Source organism: Mus musculus, chromosome 9 (assembly GCF_000001635.26).
Source record: "Mus musculus strain C57BL/6J chromosome 9, GRCm38.p6 C57BL/6J".
Lineage (NCBI taxonomy): Eukaryota > Metazoa > Chordata > Mammalia > Rodentia > Muridae > Mus > Mus musculus.
This window is the reverse complement of record NC_000075.6, coordinates 42493822-42511869: the sequence shown is the minus strand read 5'-3', so window position 1 is coordinate 42511869 and position 18048 is coordinate 42493822. Positions and strand designations below refer to the sequence as shown.

The 18048-nt window shown below is 44.1% G+C and overlaps 1 long non-coding RNA gene across 4 annotated transcripts in view; it reads right to left on the bottom strand.

Annotated features, from left to right (window-relative positions):
* Positions 1 to 226: 226 nt before the first annotated feature.
* Gm16322 overlaps positions 227 to 18048 on the bottom strand; it is a 45141-nt gene continuing 27319 nt past the window's right edge. For 2 of the 4 annotated variants that reach the window (XR_001779126.2, XR_001779128.2), the window contains 3 exons: positions 9526 to 9623; positions 6226 to 6512; positions 1140 to 2312 (listed from right to left, as the gene is read on the bottom strand). This is a non-coding gene — a long non-coding RNA (predicted gene 16322). Of the gene's footprint in view, positions 2313 to 6225; positions 6513 to 9525; positions 9624 to 11352; positions 11422 to 18048 lie in introns of those variants that run through there. The other 2 variants (XR_001779127.2, XR_001779129.2) reach the window with 2 other exon arrangements.

The window sequence follows — 18048 nt, the reverse complement described above, 5'->3', positions numbered from 1 at the left end:
TATATTAATAGGGAAGGGGGACACCTGTGGGTACAGCCAAGCAGTATGAAGATGGATGGGGTCAGTTGGGAAAGGTGGGAGACTTTATCTGGTAAACTTGCTAGAGCTGACAATCTATTTTGCTCAGGGGTGACAAGGAAGATCATGGGTACAAAGCAATGTGTTCACCTGTCACTAGAATATGTGAGCTAGTGTAATCAGATACAGACTAACCAGAGGATAGGTGATTCTTTCTTATTTTTTTTATTTTAAATACTTTTTATACAATATAGTTTGATCACAGACTTTCTTCCCTCAGCTCCTCCCAAATCTTACCCACCTCTCTAATTTCATATTCTTACCCACCTCTCTGCCCATCTAATTTCATATTCTTTCTTCCTTAAAAAAGAGAAATTTTTAAATTAAAATAAAGACAGATAAATAAACTTAAAAAAATACACCCAAGTAGACAAAGCTATCAAAATAAAACAAAAAGCACACAAAAAAAGCATGGTGTCCATTCTGGGTTGGTCAACTACTCCTGGACATGGGTCCTGCCCTAGGGTGTGGTTAATATATATACTCAGTGATACCACATTGGAGAAAATTGATTTTCCCTTTCTCAGCAATTATCCATTGAAATAGCTTCTTGGTGAGGGGTGAGACTTTGTGTCAGTGCTGGTGTTTTGTCTGATTTGGACTCATACAGGTCTTGCGCTTGCTGCTACAGTGTCCATGGGTTCACAGGTGGATCAGCCCTGCTGTGTCAGAAAGATTCTGTCTCCTTGGAGTCACCCATCACCTCTAGATCTCACAGTTTCTCTGCCCCCCTCTTCCATACAGATCCCTGAGCCTTGAAGGAAGAGTTTTACAGAAAACATCTCATTTGAGACCGAGAGTTCCACAGTTTGTCTCTGCCTACACACAGTCCAATTGTGAGTCTCTGTGTGTTAATTACCGACTACTGCAAGAAGAAGGTCCAGCAAGGAGGGCTGGGTGATGCTCTGATCCATGGGTATAACACTACCATCAGTTCATTTAGCCTAATATTAGTAGTGTTTTTTGTTTTTTTTCTAGGACCTGGCACCTATCTAGTCTCAGGTTCTTGGCCACTTTAGCAGTGTTGAGTATGGGTTCCATCTCACGGAGTGGACCTTAAATCCAATTTTTTAAGAAAATGGCTGTTTACTTTTGTGTCTCTATTGAACCTGGTGTCTTGCAGACAGGCCTCTGTTGCGGGTTTCAGAACTGGTAGCTGGCTTAAACTGATGGTGACTTTTCTGTCTGGTGGCATGCACGGTACCTTCCAGACTTGATTCATGGTGCCACGAGTGCTCGTCAGCAGGAGTGAAGCTTCTGGCTGGACCCCAGTTTGCTCTCTCCATATTCAGTGATGTAATTTATGTATTCAGCCATAGGGGCTTACTATCAGATTCTGGAAGTAACTAATTGACTTGGCAATAGTCTGTGATGTTTGGGAGGTTTTACCGGACCCATTTGGCCAACGACTTCACAAGGTGTCACACCCATTTCATAGGCGATTCTGATATTTGGTTGGAAGTCAGTTTTATTGGAAGCTAGTTGATAGCATGGTGATGACGATCCTACAAAGAGAATTATGGCAGTAATAGTAGCCACAGGGCTGGGGATCTGACTAAGTCAGCACAGTACTGACTCAGAAACTAGGGCCTGAGATTGATCCTAAGTGTAGAAAAATCCTAGGTCTGGTACTCACTGCATGTGTGTAATCCCAGCAATGGGGAGATGGAAACAAGTCTATCTCTGCGGCTCACTGGCCAGCCAGGTTAGCCTACTTTGTGGGTTCAAGGCCAGTGAGGGACCCTGCCTCAAAACGAAAACCAAAAAAAACCCAAAATGAGGTAAGGAACCTAAAGACTGACGGGCAGAGTTGCTCTCTGGTTTCTACCCAGCCTCCGAGAAGAGCATGTGTGCAGGAGGTCAGAGAATTCTAAGTCTGGGCTACCGGGAAAACCTGGTCTCACAAAATCAAACAAAATTAAGTCATTAATATTTTTTATAAAAATTCTTTACGTCCAACTTTTGTCCAACATTGGATCCATGTGGGATCAGATATGGGGGTCTATCTATGTACAAACTGTGATGCCGTTAAGTAATACGACACATGACATACTTACTCTCTTACTGTATAAATATGTAACACGCAGTTCCAGCATCATAGAAGACATAACAAAAGACGGGACTGAAAAGGCACAATAGCAGGAGGTATGCCGTCTATTAATAAGCTTGATAGTAAGTTCGTGTTCTGAGGTCAAGCATGGGCCTCAGAAGTCCTCTGCTCGCAGGCTTCTGCCCTAGATACCGAGAACACAGCGGTCAACATTGAGAAACTCCTTTATTGCGACTCTGAATCTTATTTTGGCTTTGTGAAACTTCCACTACTATATCAGTTAAGCCATATCTTAAGTTCTTTAAACAAAGCCAACCAGTTAAGTAAGATACATATCCAACAGATATAAAAGGGAAAAATACAGAAAACAACCCAGATGTCAGTATCCGAAGATGATTACTATTGTCATTTTGTCCTCTGGTAAGATTATTAGTGTTTTTGAGTCAGCACGTTCTCACACATACATAAGACAGACCCAGCATGATTGTCATCAAAAGGAAGGGTACATTTCTCAGGAGCCCCAGGTCTCAGAGAAACAAGACTCTTCTGCGTGTAGAAATGCTGGAATAAGGAATGACTTTCTGACTCAATCACCAATCAATGCATGAATAAACACACACACACACTCACACACATGCACACGCATGCACACTCATACACACTATAAAGCAAGCTTCTTGCCCCGGAAACATTTATAATCAATGAGGAAAGAGAAGCCCAGGACAACGAGTGGGTAATCTCAGGCCAGTCCTTGCTTAGAAGGACATGTGGTACAGAAGGGTGGCTTGGAATACAACTGAAGGGCATACTTGGAGAATGTGAGATTCTTTTTTCTACCCATCCAGTGAATTCATAGGAGAATGGATCACTCTATGCAAGCCCAGCTCCCATTCTTCTGCCTGGTGCCGGACGGTCTCCCATGAGCCGTCTCAGAGGACCCACTATATTCTATACAAGCCAAAGAATCCATGGCGCCTCCTTCTTCACGAGGGGAGCTGCCCAGATAGTGTTTCTTCTCGGCTCTGGGATAAGAGGGAATCCGAAGCCATGTAGCCATGATGTGGATATCTCTCTCCAGTGGTAAACTTACTAAAAAGGGGGCTTTAAAAACTTTTCAGACTTCTCTTAAATGAAGGCTGCTCTGGTTAAAGTGTTGAAATAGTACTCTGCTGCCCAGTTATCTGATAATCGAGGGCTCAGGGCCCCCATTATATACAGCCTGCGCTGAAGCTGGGTCACTTGCCTTGGCTCTGACAGCCAGCACGTGAGGGGCACATGGGGGAGCTGGGCGCTTCTCAGGTGGCCTGCATTCAATTCCGAGTTCATAGCTGATCAATAGGGCACAGTAAGCAGGGGACTGGAGGCAGGGGTGGATTCAAAAGGATTTTCAAGTAATCAGATTGGAGAATTACCCTGGGTGTAAAGCAACTTATAATATCTAGCTGCACTTGGCACCCACAAGCAGAGGTAGTAGCAGCTTGTCTGACGGGATGTCCGCCCTCTTTAACAGCTCTTTTAATTCCAGACGAAATGAAAATTCCGTTCTCAGGAGTCATTAAGGCTCCAATTTTACTTCCCATTATTAAACCATGAAGTTGGCCAAAACATTTAAATTAAGCCAAATGAAGAGATTTATGAGAAAATTGGAGTCTAGGTGAAAAACTCAGCTTAATCTCCAAAGATTAAGAAGCGCACAATAACTAAATTACTGAGGAAAATAAAATAAAATAAAATAAAATAAAATAAATAAGCCAATCTCAGCACTAACAGGGAGACATGTTCTTTCTTATTTTTCCCTAAGAATCAGCTCCTCAAAATTGAGTTTTTCGCTGATAATTTCATGCTTGGTAATACTCACATGGTTTGAGGACTGTTGGGAAAAGACTTAAATGGTATTTTAGTCTTTATGAGAAACTAGAGAAATATGTCAGAGTGATAGCCTGAGCGGCCAGCAGCCACCTACGGCAAAAGAACGCTATGAAGTGAGCAAACAGGACTTCTCTCAGATCCTGCCGCCCTGAAGACAGAAGGCCAAGGTGAGAGATGAAGCATGTTTGATCTCCTCTTTCCCCATGAGCTGGTCCTGCCTGAGGGGAGAAAGTTTCCTGCTTGCTGAGCGTCCATGGATAAGGGAAGGAGCTGAGACCCCATCCACACTCCTCATCAGGGGCTGCATTTTTCTTCCTGGAAGAAAAACTGCCCTTGGGGAACATTTGAAATGGTAACTGAGGGATGCACTAGTGACCACCTACGGGAGCCACCGAGGGTCATAAATATTTATAGTTCCATCACTAGGTCGGTCCTAAGTATTATCTGGTTATAAGGAGAGGTGGTGACCCTAAGAGTAGATGAGGACATCAATGGAACTGGGCACCCAAATTTGCCACTGTCCCTGGATATTGCATTCTGGGGACAGGGGTTGGTACTTGAAATACACAGGCAGCAAGTGTTTCTTTGGGGGGGGGGGGAAGAAAGAAAATGCTGAGTTAATCATTATAAATCAGTGGTTACCCAATAGTAGAGATAAGGTCGGAAACTTGACAAGGAAGAGGTCAGTTTTGATGGATTCACACAGGGTCTGTTGCCCAGAGACCTACCCAAGGGGCTTCTGGGCCTAGCTAGGAGTCACAGCAGTACTTGGAGCTGTGGGAAAACTAGCTGCAGAGTGCAGGGCATGGGAAGGGAAGGAGCTGGTGTCTGTTTCATAGCTTTGTGTCCCAGGCACATACTAAAAGCTTTTGTGTAAATTTTCCTATATAATTCAATTAACTGTAAGGCAGCCTCATTACCCTTATTATATAGTTAAAGAACTGGAGGGTTAAGGAATTTGCCCAAGGTCACAGGCTTCTCCAAACTTGAGCTCATCTTTGCCAAACTTTAAAGATCCTCTCTGTCTGTGTCATCATGCCTTTGTACTGGAAATAATGGAATAAAGGGATTATTCACAGCTCTGTGAGCCAGAGCTTACCCTACTATATCAGCCTGTATAAGGAAGACTATGTAATAAACCCCAATAAAAGCTCTTAATAAAAGCTTGCAAAATTAAAATGGCAATTAGCATTCTAGACTGTTCCCCAAAGGTTTGGTCCTCTGCTTAGCACTACAGCAGCTGGTAGGAGCTAGAAAGTTAACGGGAGTGTATTGGTGGGAGCTAGAAGGATAACAGGAGTGTATTGGTGGGAACTAGAAGGATAATGGGAGTGTATTGGTAGGAGCTAGAAGGATAATGGGAGTGTATTCCTTCCCATCTCTGCTTTTGCTTCTGGGTCATCCTGTGCTTTCCTGTCTAATGATAAATGGCTTTACTCTAAAACAAACTACTTACTGAGGTGCGCTGCCTTACCACAGATGTAAGAGCAACAGGAACACTTCTCTACAGACTCCATTATTGTAAGCCCAAATAAAACATTTCTCTTCCTTTTCTTGTTGTATATATGTTGTATGTATGCACACCTGTTCATCTGTGAAGGATGTGTGTGTGTGTGAGAGAGAGAGAGAGAGAGAGAAAGAGAGAGAGAGAGAGAGAGAGAGAGAGAGAGGGAGAGGGAGAGGGAGAGGGAGAGGGAGAGAGAGACTAGGATATTAGGTATGTTACGTATCTTCATCTATTTCTCTGCTGTGGTTAATATCTTCAGTATTAAAGGATCTGAAATCATGTAGGAGGCAAATGGCCTTTAGGCATGTCTAGAATACACACTTGTGATGGGAAGGCTCACCCTAAACCTTGGCTGCATCATCATCATCTAGGGTCATAGACTTAATAAAAGGGAGAAGGAGAACCGAACATAATAACCCACTTCTGTCTACTTCCTGAATGCTGATACAATGTGACCAGCTCTCTTCTAGTCCTGCCTTCATGTCTTCTCTGCCCCGTGGACTGTATCTTTTCAAACTGTGAGCCCAAATAAACCCTTCCTCCTTTAAGTTGCTTCTTGTTGGATATTTTGTCACAGCAGTGAGAAAAGCACCTCACTGGCTTTCCAATTTATTTTTTAAGGCAACGTCTCTCACTGAGCATGGAGCTTGCTTAATCAGGACGATCACCTGTTCTCCTCCTTCCTAGAGCCAGAACTGTGTCACTGCAGCCAGCTTTTTACCTTGGTACTGGGGACCTGAACGCAGTCTCTCCTTCTTACACAGCAAGTGCTTTACCATCCGGACCATCTCCCAGTTCCTCTCCTTAAATTGACCCATCTCAGATGTTTGTCTCGGTCACAGGCAGCTGGCTGACACAGGGTGTAAGTCTCTACACCAGATCTTGGTCCACTCCAGATTCATCTTCTTGGAATCTTAAATCGTAGCTGGTGCCATCTTTGTTTCTGGGATCCCGTCTGCTCCTTTGTAATTTGGCTTCAAGTGAACTTAGAACAGGCTTCTCCATTTCCTAGAGTGGAGGGGAAACACAGCCAAATTAGTGAGAGGCTTACTTAACAAGCTCAGAGGTAACAAAGGGAAAATCAACAGAGATTAAAATGTAACTAATTAGCTGCTCTCTCTCAGGAGATGTGGTTGTACTTAAGGGCAGGGTTCATCCTCATAGGGCCTCTTTGCCAGTCCCCCCCACCCCCATCTTCCAGGCTCTGCTCCATACTGACCAAATCTTGAGCTTCACTCTACCCTGCCCTAGTAACTAGAAACATCTTTGCGAGTGTTCCTTGTCTAAAGCCAGCCTTCACATTTCTCAGCAGATGCCTTCCCATTCAAGAAGGGGTTTGTCCTGACATTTGCTCAGAGGTAGTCCCAAATTCCTAAACATGAATAATGGGAGGTGAGAACTATAGAATGAGGGGATTTTTTTTTGAGCGCTGTCAAATCTCGAATAGAAATCAGTCTTTTCGTAAGCACAGTGGTAAAAGCCCGGGTCATAATAACCAGCTTTCTGCCCTGTCGTCAACGGGCCTCACTGAGCACATTCTTCTCCATTGCTCACATCGTTTACAACAGAAGACAGTTTTTCAGTGAGTTGCCAACTGGCTTTCTAAACATCAGAAGACATTTGAAACCACAATGAAGAAATACTTCACACACAGCGGGGAAAGTAAATAATAACTGTGTAAAACCACGCACTGACAAGGATGTGGGATACGGGCCACTCTAATACACACACCACTTCGAAGAGTGAGTGGAAACTGGGAGAGAATTTGATAATCTGTACCATAGGCTATAGTGCACAACACTCCATGCATTCTCAATGCGCTATCGTACTGTATACTCCGGGAAGCTGTAAATGCTCACAAGGAAGTATGAACAAGAAGGTTCATTGCAGGCTTTTGTCAGAGCAAAGTGAGCAGTCCCTAGAAACTAATTACAGACATAGCAACTACACAGAGCATTTGTTTTGTTTTGCTTTGTTTTGTTTAATGTTGGTGATGGAACCTATCCCCCTTACCACCACCCTGCCCCTAATGATAGAGAAAGGCTTTCCTAACTGCCAATAATTCCCAGTCACAGAAAGAAATAAATGGATAGTATTTTTGAGAGACAGACAGACAGACAGACAGACACACACACGCAAGCACCCACGCGTGTGCACGCGCGTGTATACACACACACACACACACACACACACACACACACACAGAGTCATATAGAACAGGTGGCCTGGAACTTGATGTATAGCTGAGAGTGGATTTGAACTTCTGACCCTCCTGTCTGTCTTCTGAGTGCTGGAGTTATAGCCATGTGCCACCACGCCTTGGTTTAAATAGTGCTACCTGATCATTCACAGTGAAGAGTGGACCAGCTTTTCATATTTCCACCTGGATAAGACTGAGTGAAACCCCAGCCGCTCTATGCTGGGAGCTGTGCTGTCACTCAGGTGTTCTTAATTATATGGATAAGCCTCAGTCAGTTATTGGCACAGGCTGAACTATTGGTCTTACGCCAGCAGAAAGGTTCCTCCTGAGGGAGATTCTCACAGTCTGGGTTCATCTATAATGGCTGAGATATGATGTACCTGAACCACGGATAGTGTGGAGTTGGAGTGTACCTGTGGACTCTGGTAGATGCACACAGGAAAACAAAACCCTAAGCATAAAAGGAGCAGGCTCCTGTTTAAAGGAATGCAGATAAGTGGTTTTTAATGAGAACGTGTTAGACAACAGAAATCTACACCCGGCTCTTCAGGATCTCCGATTACACTGTTGCTACCAACAGCGTAAAAAGGATTGAGACCTGTTTGGCTTTTGTTCTCAACTCGAGTATTAAATCTACTCAAAGGATCAACAGACTGATTTGTTTTTCCAAATGATTTTTAGTCCTGTGTGGCATTTGGAAGGAAGTAATACAAAATGGAAAGCGACTGTGAGAAGCCAAGGGAAAACCCATTATAATTAAATTGTAGGAATACCAAGCTGCATTGCACAAGGTCAGAAGCGAGTTGAATTCAGACTTACCACTTACGAGCCCCAGTACTGTGAGATATTCATGTAATGTCTCTAATCTTTATCTCTCTTCCCTTCCCTTACTGTTATTGCCAGCCATGGGTGAGGGGGACAAAAACCAATCCACACAGCCACACTTGATGGTCTTGGGTGGGGAGTTCCCTTAAATTTCTAGGGACCGTAATTCAGGCCCAAACCAGGATTCTTAGCTTCAATGCTAAGAAAATTCAGAGTTACCCGATAAGGTAAAGCAGAGTTAGAAATCTTATTAAATATATTTTAATACAAGTTCTGCACAAGGGTAAAAGAAAGGGAGGTACTTAGAAAGTAGGGCACGCCCACCCAAAGACGGGAGTGGCCTTCCAAGGAAGAGTAGAGAACCGTCAGATACACCCAGGAATTAGTGTAGCTTCTCCAAGGAAGAATAAACAATATTTTGTATTGGTGGTGGCATACAGATCCTTCTACCAGTTCTCAAGTTTAATCCTGAAAGGTTGCTAAGGAGCAGTTTATTCCTTCCGTCTCCTTTGATAAGCAGGATCCTTGAGACAGTCCCAGAGTAGTTGGGTCAGAGTTTTAATCCAATAGGTGAAACCAGGGTCCCTAGGGTTGTCATGGGTATAGCGCACGTCTTTCTCTGTAAATTCGGTTTCTGATGAGTATCTTAGAAAGTTGCAGGTTTATGGGGAAGGAGAATGGCCCCCGGTTGTTGATAGTGCTGGAACCCTCACTCGGATGCTGGCAAAGGCTGCAACTAGATTCCAGAGCAAGTGGTTTTCTTCCTCACTCCGTCCCCAGGATTTTCCCTGTCTTTCTCTCCCACCCCACTTTCAGTTCTGTCTTCCTTCTAATAGCTATGGTGACAGCTGAAGAGGAATCAAGAACTTTGCCAGATGACCAAAAGCCACGTGTGACGCACCCAGTGGCAACATGTAACTCTGTCCACGTAGATCATAACCATCCAGAACATTTTATTGACATTATACATTCTGGCTTCAGTTGCATTGTCTGTACCTGGTTGATACACAAGGATACCCCAGACCCCTGCAGTTCTTCTTCTGGAATGAGGAGATCCTGGCTGACACAGATACCAGCGAAACTCACTGGCTCTCCTGTAAAGAAAGAAATTGAGCAGAGAGTTCATAGCATACGATACCACAGTTTGATCACCAGGGGATAGCCTAATCAGATCTGTGACAAAAAAAGAGCTTAATGTCCCTTGAGCAATTGATTTTATCCTGCAAATTCTGTAAACTGACAGAGTTATTTTCCTCTTTGATATAGAGCTAAGTTTGTGGTCCATGTGTAAAATATGTACGACATCCCCGGAGGCATGTTTCACTCTGCAACCATTGATGCTCCAGCTCCTGCTTTTCTCCTTCTCCTTCTACCCCTTTAAGACATAAAAACACACATCTAGAGATGCGTAAGCCTATATGTGTAACACGGCACTCTAGGCTAATGTGTGAAAATTAGGCTATAAAAGCTGTCACCTTAGGTGTTCTGGGCTAACTCAATAAACTGTGGATAGTGTAAAGTTTATTTATTTATTTATTTTTCATGGAAACTTCATTTTTAAATGCAGCCCTTTAAAAGGCAGTCAAGTTGTTAGCTCCCATCTACATCCAGGTAAGCATCCCTCCACACATCCACACCATTTATTGAAGTGCTGAACCCTCAGGATCTGAGGTCTGAAAGCAGTGCTTGAGACATGCTGGGGGAGCTAAAGAAAAACAGTGAGGGGAAGCAATTTTCTGCCCCATTTTCCTCGTGGGAGATTCTGGGATGAGGTAGCACTGTTTGTATGTAAGCAAAAAAAAAAAAATCTTTTCAGTGCACTGAAAGATGAAAGCAACGCCAGTCTGAACCCCTCTCGGTAACACTCTGCAGATAATTTATGGGGCAGAAAGTCAAGGACCAACACTTTTCAATAATTGTCATCTTTATGCATGAAGAGTCACAGTAGACTTGGGGGAGGAGTCATGGGAGCTTCACTTTGGCTCACTGGTATGTCTGCTTTTTTTTTCCTTCTTGAAGAATGAAAAAAAAATATATATGTGTGTGTGTGTACATGTATATATATGTATATATATATGGTATATATGGCATATGTGATATATAATATATGTGAGATATACATATATATATACATATACACACACACACACACACACATATATATATATATCCTAATGTGGGTTCAAAAGTACATTTTAGTACACTCAAGTTACATACTTGCATACTCAGTCCCTGACTGGGAAGAGGGAATATAATTCCCATCATAACCAAGATGGGGGTAATTGCCTTAGTTTGCAATCATGTGTGAAGTGGTCTCTCAGCATCCGTAGACAATCAAGTCCATAACCCCTAAGGATATGATGCTCAAGTCTCTCAAATGGAACCTATGAAATGGCATAATATTTATAAACAACCTATTGTGTGCTCCAGAGCACTTTAAATACTGTATACTTATAAGGACTGCTTACAACAAAGACCACTGCAGAGAGTTGCTATAGTATAAAGAAGACTCACAGAAAAGGACTCTACTCATGTTCAAGTATAGACAATATTTATCAATGTATGTGGAGGTGGGGGCAGGTCGGTGGGAGAGTTAGGGCACGTGTGTGGGACTCAGGGATCAAGTTCAGGTTGCCAACTTGGCATAGCAGGCACTTTTACCTACTGAGACATCTAACTGGCCCTAGTCATAGCTATTTAAAAATTAGATTTTTTTTTTTAATTCCGGCTAATGGTTGACATGGAACCAAATGACAGAGACAAGTAGTCTACTGGAGATAAAGGACCAATGTCCCTTCCCTTTGGCTGTTTGGCTTCAAGGCTGCTTTGGCAAGTTGTTCAAGACTGCTGGGGTGGGTTTGATCTGATCAGCAAAGGTGGTTCTTCCTGAGCCTAAAAGAAAGGCAAGGCCAGACAAGGTTCATTATTTTTATCTTCACTCTGCTTAAAATGCTGTGTTGCTCATTACTGTTCACACAGACAACTGTGAAGAAAAGTAGAGATTTGGGGCTTCTAAGGGAGAGACAAACAGAAGTTTCCAGGAACACGTGGGAATGAGATGGATGAGCTGGCTCCTATCAGACTAGGTACAGATGTCTTCCGCTTTCCTGAAGGTATCAGACGTGCAGTTTGTGTCTCTCAGTAGGCTTTGCTCTGGTGATGGGCAGGTGCTGCATCATTAAGGCAAGGATACTGGAGTCAGCCACCCAGACCCAGTTTGCCAAGGACCAGACTCAGCTAGGTCAGGATTCCTGAGGAAAGGGGTGTGTGGGAGCCACAAAAACAAATGACTTGAAGTCAAATTGTGGATCTAAGCTGGCAGTCTAGGTTCTGCTAAGATGGCTTTCCAAACTCCTCTTTCTCTGTCTCTCTGTCTCTCTGTCTCTCTGTCTCTCTCTGTCTCTCTGTCTCTCTCTCTGTCTCTCTGTCTCTCTGTCTCTCTCTCTCTCTCTCTCTCTCTCTCTCTCTCTCTCTGTGTGTGTGTGTGTGTGTGTGTGTGTGTGTGTGTGTGTGTGTTCTGCTCTGTTCTGCTCTAGACAGCTTTTTCTTGCTATCTAAGAACTCTTTGGCTGAGACAGTTCTCTCTGCTAGTAAAAATTCTAAAAGCTCTCTGGATAGCTCACAGATCTTATGACTTATCTGTTTGCTGATTTATTTATATGTGTGCATGAACTCATGTATACACACATGACATATGGGGGTCAGAGTATAACTTGCAGGAGTCAGTTCTCTACTTCCATCTATGGGTCCCTGGAATCGAACTTGGCAGCAAAGCCCCCTGTAACCTGCAAGCCATCTCGCCAGCCTCCCATCTGCCTTCCATCTCTTTCTAGTGTGTGTTTTTGACAAATTGCTGTACTTATGTCACCACGCCCCATCTCTGTCAACTGTGGAGTATCATGATAATAACAGCACCTGTTTCATAAAGTGACAGAATGAGGCAATCTCTCTAATGCACTTTAGTCCACTGCCTGAACACATTAAACTCCAAAATGCATCAGCTCTCATGATCTCCTAGGTTAAAATCACTTTAAGGACGGCTGATCTGCAAACTTTCTTTTTATCAGGAAGCCCCTTTTCTAATTGAAAGTTATTTTTCATGGCCCCACCCAATAGAGTCCCTCTATACTTTTAGGAAGAAGAAATGAACACTGAGTAGATTAAGAGTGCTTGCTCTGAAGTCAAGAGGACTGGAATTTAAATCCCAGGGTATCATAAAGCTGGCAGCCCCACAGACGTCTCTAAGTCCAGGTCTCAGATTGGTGGAGACAGGTGCTTACCAGAGCTTTGCTGGTGCCAGCAGGTAGTGGCCTCAGGTTTAGGGAGAGACCTTGCCTCAAGGGAATGGCGGGAGAGTGAGAGACAAGAGAATCCAATACTCTTCTGGCCTCCACTCACACAGAAGCCCGTGGACCCACACATTCACATACAAATACACTCACACGGACACAGAGACACATGTAAATAAATACGTCTTAAAAATAAATTGATATTAGTGCTTCTAAACTTGCCAGAATTGATAGAATTATTTTAAAATCACTATCAGTGGCCCAGCATGGTACTTCACGCTGTAGCACTGCATACTGCAACCCCAGCTGACAGAACCCAAAGCAGAGGAGAGTAAATTCAAGGATAGCCAAGGCACATAGATCTAAGCCAGCTGCCTCAAAAACGACAGCCATAAAGTGTAGCATATGTGTTTTGAGTATGGTTGTGTGTTGGGGTCTGACACCCTTGAGGATATGCAGAGCCCATGTGAGTCGCTCCCCAGAATCACAGAGTCTGGGTCCATGTCTAAGGAGACACTGCATCCCTGAAATCCTCTATGATTTTATGGAGTGGTGGTTTAGTGGCTTGGCCTTGTGTTAGTCATCTCTCCGTTACTAAAACAAAACACATGAGAAAATCAACTTAGAAAGAGAAAAGGTGTATTTTGGCCTAGCTGTAAGGGTGTTAGCCCTTGAACATTCTGCCTCATTTCTCTGGAGTTGTGGTGGCACAGTACACCATGGAGTGTTTGGGGGAAAGAAACCAGTTTGCTTGATAGCTCAGTGTGGAAAAAGAAAGGAAAAGATGAAGGTCTGACAATCCCACCAAGAGCACACTGCTAATTACCTAGGACCTTCCATTAAGCTCCACCCACAAAAGTCTCCATCACTTTCCAGTAGTGTCATGGTTGGAGGTAAAGCCTCCAACATGTGGACCACTCAGGAAAGTTCTGGATGCAAACTAGGGCACATGCTGAAAGGTATCTATGACAAAGATTTGCAAAGCTGAACACATTTGGAACATGTATGAAATAAAGTCAAACCTTCTTCTCTTCTGCAGAACTTCATGGAATGCATATAATGGAAATGTGTACCTCCACTCTCCAAATGGATAATGTAATAGGGCACTTCCCAGACATTTTTTATAAAAGCTGGTGTGTGTGTGTGTGTGTCTGTATGTCTGTCTGTCGTCTGTTGATGTTGATGTATTAAAGGGGAACCTGGAGTGTGTGTCTGTCTGTCTGTTGATGTACTAAAGGGGAACCTGGAGTGTGTGTCTGTCTGTCTGTTGATGTACTAAAGGGGAACCTGGAGAGTGTGTGTGTGTGTGTGTGTGTGTGTGTGTGTCTGTTTGTCTGTCTGTTGATGTGCTAAAGTGGAACCTGGAGTGTGTGTGTGTGTGTGTGTCTGTCTGTCTGTCTGTCTGTCTGTTGATGTTGATGTGCTAAAGGGGAACCTGGAAATGGGAGGCTTGGGAATGTGCCTGTGATGCACCTCCTTTCCAGCCACGTTAATGGCTTCCGAAGCCTCTGTGCAGATTTATGCCTGAGGTTTCCCACCCCACCCTATCCTAGTTGTCTCCATGGCTGCCTTCCTTCCACATGCTATGCTCCTCTTAATGGACTCCCCAGAGTGGTACCATGTTCTGCTCGCTGACTCTACACTCTGTGAAGTTACACGATGTTCTAGTTATAGTCTGGATGTGAAGAGCTGTATTCAGACCTGCGTTAGGATCTTGGTCCCCTAGCTTGCAGTGCCATCTTTGGGGGATCCTGGGAACGTAAGGAACTGGAGGGTGTAGGTTACTGGATTGAATTATCTTCTCTCTACCCCCTTGTGGTGGTTTGAACGAGGATGGGCTCCATAGTCTCATGTATTTTAATCCTTAGCCCCTCATTGGTGGAACTGTTTGGGAAGGATTAGAAAGTGTGACCATGTTGGAGAAGGTGTGTCACTGGGGATTAGCCCTGAGGTTTCAAAAGACTCACCCCAATTCCCACCTCTCCCTTCCCTTCCTGTTTGTGGATTAAGAGGTGAGCTTTCAGCCACTGTTCCAGCACCATGCCTGCTTGCTTGCTCCCATGCTCCCCAACATGAATGGCAATCACGGACTCTAACCCTCTGAAACTATAAGCCTAAATAAACACTTTCCTTTACAAGTTGTCTCTGCTGGTTAGTTTTATGTCAGCTTGACACAAGCCATAGTCATCTGAGAAGAGGGAACCTCAACTGAGAAATTGGCTCTGTTAGATCTGGCTGTCTGCAGGCTTGTGGGGCAGTTTTAAAAATTTGTGGTTGATGGGGAGGGTCGAGTCTACTGGGCACAGTGTCACCCCCTGGGCTGGTGGTCTTGTAGTCTAGAAGAAAGCTGTCCTAGGAAGCAATGAGGAGCAAGCCAGTAAACAGGACTCCTCCATAGCCTCAGCATCAGGCCCTGCCTACAGGTTCCAGCCCTGTTTGAATTCCTGTCCTGACTTCCTTCAGTGTTGAATAGTGATGTGGAAGCGTACTTTCCTCCCCAAGTTGCTTTGGTCATGGTGTTTCGTTTCAGCAATCACCACCCTAGATAAGACAGTGTCTTATCATAGCAACTAAGACATCCTTCCTTCCCCCTTTCACATCCCCAGACCCCTCCCACTCCAGGCTCTGCTGTCAAGGTGTTCTGCATGAACATGGGGCCAAGAAAGTAGGAGCTAAAGTCTGACACAGTGAGACAGGATAATCCTTTAAGTTGCTTCTCCAGATATTTTGTAGTAGTAATGAGAAAAGTAATTATTTCCAGGTCCAGAAGAGAGCCTAGAGGACCTGACCTCTGTCCTATGAGACCATTTATTTCCACTCAACTAAATACAGAGACTTAACAGGATTTAGGACCTTTGGCTCTTATCTGTCCCCAGGTAAATTCCCCATCTATCCCGAGAGCTGAGAAAAGTTTCTCCCACTCATTTTTAGCATCCCTCAGTTCTAGTGTTTTATAATCCTACTGGCAGTACACTAACTTCTCAGATCTTAAAGCTCCCAGCAACCTGTCCCAGAGTTTCTCAAGTAGGCAAACATGGTAATGTGTTTCCTATTTGTTTGTTAAACATTTGTTTAAAGAGGGCAAATCTGAGCCGAGTATCTGTGGAGACAGAAATTAGGCATATTCTGGAGGTAGACAACATTTGGTACAGTCAAGAATGAATTCTCTGTTACTACCTTTAGAAATCGGGGTGGGAAGTGATGGCGCTCACTAAAATGAAGAGGACAGACTGAGAGGGGTTTGAAGGAGGGACTGGAAGTGAAGTTTGGGGCATGGTAAACCTGAGATGTCTCCACATTGGCTGAATGGGAGTATTGAAGAGTCAACTGTGAATGCAAGTCTGGTGACCCAGATAATTGAGCATTCACAGGAATGAAGATGACATCAACCCACAGCAATAGATGACATAAACTAGGAAGGGGTTAGAGAAATAAACGAGAAAAAAGGCAATACAAACTGAATGCTGGGCCTGGAGAGATGGATCTTGCAGAGGACCAGAGTTTGGGTCCCAGCACCCATGTCAGGCAGCTCACCACTGTCTGTGACTCAAGATCCAGGAGGTCCTTGGCCCTCTTCTAGACTCTTTGGGTACCAACATACAAATGAATGCACAAACATAAATAAAATTAAAATGAATCTTAAAAATGGGAATACTAAGCAGCTATAATATTTGGAAGAGGTAGAGGGTGAGCTAGGCTGGGCTTAATTACACCAACTAAGAAGGCACAGCCAGCATGAAAGAAAACCCGAGGCAGGTGACACACCAGAGGCTAGAAAGAAGGCAGGCTCAGTTACCCAGATCTCTATCCCTATAACAAATACCTAGGATAAAGAACTCTAAAAGACTAAAGGTTGATTTTGGCTTGTGGTCTTTGAGCCATGATATTCCTAGCTTGTGGCGAGACAGCATATCCCAGTGGGAACGTGCAGTGGAGTAAAACAGCTTCATAGAAAATGAGGGAAAAAAGCCAAGAGGAGACCAGGATCCCACTGACTCCTTGGATGGGCCACAATGACCCAGAGACCTCACCCTAGGCCTCACTTTTTAAAAGTTCTACATCCTCCCACTAGCACCAGTCCAGAGACTTTACACATGGTGGGGGTTAAGACCCAGGCAGAGCAAGGGTTAAATGAGAGAAGGCAGAGTGAATGTAGAGTGAAAATGGAGATGTCTCCCTTGGTGATCTACTTGGGAGTACAGCAAGGAAGAGATGACGAAGATGCAGAAGTGGCCTTGTGGTGGTGACTGTAAGGGACGATTGCTGAGGGCGGGTTTGCTGTCTGAACAGAGCGACCTGGCAGAGAGGGAGACATTGGTGAAGCATGAAAATATAGGAAACTTGAAGGAGAGACGGGAATGAATGAGAAGAGGTCCAGAGCTGCCCTGCATGAGCGAAGGGTCATAGACTCTATTGTAGTGGGACAAATGGTGCCAAATAGAAGACTTTAGGAGTAGGGACATGAGCCAACCCACACTGGCAGCATCTGCTTTTCCCAATGATTTCTGAGGTCAGTTCAGCAGGAAGGAAGATGAAGGGTATAGGGGGCACCATTGTAATCGGAGGTAGAGTTAGAGGATAGCCCATCAACTCTGACTCTCCCCAGCAGTGGTCAGATCCAGGGTTGCTGCTGTGATGGTTTGTATATTCTTGGACCAGGGAGTGGCACCATTTGGAGGTGTGGCCTTGTTGGAATAGGTGTGATCTGGTTGGAGTAGGTGTGTCACTGTGGGTGTGGGCATAAGATCCTTACCCTAGTTGCCTGGAAGTCAGTCTTCCACTAGCAGCCTTTGGATGAAGAGTAGAACTCTCAGCTCCTCCTGCACCATGCCTGCCTGGATGCTGCCATGCTCCCACCTTGATGGTAATGGGCTGAACCTCTGAATCTGTAAGCCAGCCCCAATTAAATGTTGTTGTTGTTGTTTTCTTTTTATAAGACTTGCCTTGGTCATGGTGTCTGTTCACAGCAGTAAAACCCTAACTAATACACTGACCCAGCCTGCTCTATCCTAAGGTTTGCTCTGCAAGATAGACAGTAAGGAAAGGGCCCTGGGGTTGAGGGAATTTTCAAATGAGTGAGGCTTAGAGTGGTGGCTGGTACAAAGGTGTTAATAAAGAACTAATGAATGCTGCATTTGACCCTTACATGATTTCCACTCTTTGTCAATAGAAAATCAACTATGTTGTTAAGCAGAAATCTTATCAGGGCAATAAGTACTTGGAAAAAAAT